Raw genomic sequence first — 2,651 nt, 5'->3', positions numbered from 1 at the left:
GAGATCAGCCCTGGGATTTCTTTGGAAGGAATGATGCTAAAGCTGAAACTCCAGTACTTTGGCCACCTCATGCGAAGAGTTGACTCATTGGAAAAGACTCTGATGCTGGGAGGGATTGGGGGCAGGAGGAGAAGGGGACGATGGAGGATGAGATGGCTGGATGGCATCACTGACTCAATGAACGTGAGTCTGAGTGAACTCCGGGAGTTGGTGATGGACCGGGAGTCCTGGCGTGCTGCGATTCATGGGGTCACAAAGAGTCGGACACGACTGAGCGACTGAACTGAACTGAACTGATGTTATGTTTTAATATTTATTTGTAATTGATGATTGCTGTACAATATTGGTTTGATTTCTGTCATACATCAACATGAATTAAGCATAGGAATACATATATACCCTCCATCTTGAATATCCCTCCCACTTCCTGCCCATTCCCACCCCTCTAGGTTATTACAGAGCCCATGTTTGAGTTCCCGGAGTCAAACAGCAAATTCCTATTGCTGCTAAGTCACTTCAGTCGTGTCGGACTCTGTGCGACCCCATAGACGGCAGCCTACCAAGCTCCCCCATCCCTAGGATTCTCTAGGCAAGAACACTGGAGTGGGTTGCCAACTCCTTTTCCAATGCATGAAAGTGAAAAGTGAAAGTGAAGTCACTCAGTCTTGTCCGACTCTTTGTGACCCCGTGGACTGCAGCCTACCAGGCTCCTCTGTCCATGGGATTTTCCAGGCAAGAGTACTGGAGTGAGGTGCCATTGCCTTCTCCGAAATTCCTATTGGCTATCTTTTATATATGTTAGTGTCTATGCTTTCATGCCTTTTATGACTTTGACTCAGAACTAATATACTTTCACTTCTTTCCATATCCCTATGGCCAAAGCAAATTGTGACCAAGGCAAGAATCAATAGTTCAAGGAAATGGGCCCATCCTCTGTCATTGGTAGAAGAGATTGAATAATAGAAGTCAATAACATAAGCTAACATACAATAGTATTAAATATGTGCACATGGTTAGCATTTTTTATATTTAAATATATCGTAGGTAATTGTTAATATGTGATGTACCAAGAAAATGCTAAAATTCACTTATTCTGACTTCATGGAATCTATTGTGGAATATTTATTTACATAGAAAAATGATTGGATAAATAAATGAACAAATATTAGTTTAATACATCATTTCATTTTTAAAGAACAATAAGTTGATTAATAATATAAATAAAATATAGACATATAAAGGGAATAATTAAAGGAAAATATAAATTCAACAACTCCATTGAGAATTTAGAAGCCTGCACTCAGAAAATTTTCCTCTTTCTCTGAGTTAGCCAATATCCTTATTTTTGTGGTGATTATACCATTGCTTTACTTTAGAGTTTGAGGACCCATGTATTTGCTCTTAAACAATAGAGCTTATTAATAACCTTATTGTTGTTAGAGTTATCGCAGTTATTAACTGTGAACTTTTTTAATGTTAGACAATTAACAACATATTGCATTAATTCTTTTGTGTCCTGCTTTTTTCATTAAATATTCTGTCTGAAATATATCCATATTGACATATGTAGTTCTACTTCATCCATTTTTATTGGTGTATAATATTTTTAAAAGTAGTATCAATTTTGTCATTATGCTCTATCAGATCAGATCAGATCAGTCGCTCAGTCCTGTCTGACTCTTTGCGACCCCATGAATCGCAGCACGCCAGGCCTCCCTGTCCATCACCAACTCCCGGAGTTCACTCAGACTCATGTCCATCGAGTCCGTGATGCCATCCAGCCATCTCATCCTCTGTGGTCCCCTTCTCTTCTTGCCCCCAATCCTTCCCAGCATCAGAGTCTTTTCCAATGAGTCAACTCTTCGCATGAGGTGGCCAAAGTACTGGAGTTTCAGCTTTAGCATCATTCCTTCCAAAGAAATCCCAGGGCTGATCTCCTTTAGAATGGACTGGTTGGATCTCCTTGCAGTCCAAGGGACTCACAAGAGTCTTCTCCAACACCACAGTTCAAAAGCATCAATTCTTCGGTGCTCAGCCTTCTTCACAGTCCAACTCTCACATCCATACATGACCACAGGAAAAACCATAGCCTTGACTAGACAAACCTTTGTTGGCAAAGTAATGTCTCTGCTTTTAAATATGCTATCTAGGTTGGTCATAACTTTCCTTCCAAGGAGCAAGCATCTTTTAATTTCATGGCTGCAGTCACCATTTGCAGTCATTTTGGAGCCCCCAATAACAGAGTCTGACACTGTTTCCACTGTTTTCCCATCTATTTCCCATGAAGTGATGGGACCAGATGCCATGATCTTAGCTTTCTGAATGTTGAGTTTTAAGCCAACTTTTTCACTCTCCACTTTCACCTTCATCAAGAGGCTTTTGAGTTCCTCTTCACTGTCTGCCATAAGGGTGGTGTCATCTGCATATCTGAGGTTATTGATATTTCTCCTGGCAATCTTGATTCCAGCTTGTGTTTCTTCCAGTCCAGCGTTTCTCATGATGTACTCTGCATATGTTAAATAAGCAGAGTGACAATATACAGCCTTGACATACTCCTTTTCCTATTTGGAACCAATCTGTTGTTCCATGTCCAGTTCTAACTGTTGCTTTCTGACCTGCATACAAATTTCTCAAGAGGCAGACCAGGTGGT

The sequence above is a fragment of the Bison bison genome, unplaced genomic scaffold, assembly GCF_000754665.1.
Source record: "Bison bison bison isolate TAMUID 2011002044 unplaced genomic scaffold, Bison_UMD1.0 scf7180017864491, whole genome shotgun sequence".
Taxonomy (NCBI): domain Eukaryota; kingdom Metazoa; phylum Chordata; class Mammalia; order Artiodactyla; family Bovidae; genus Bison; species Bison bison.
This window is presented reverse-complemented; position numbering follows the sequence as displayed.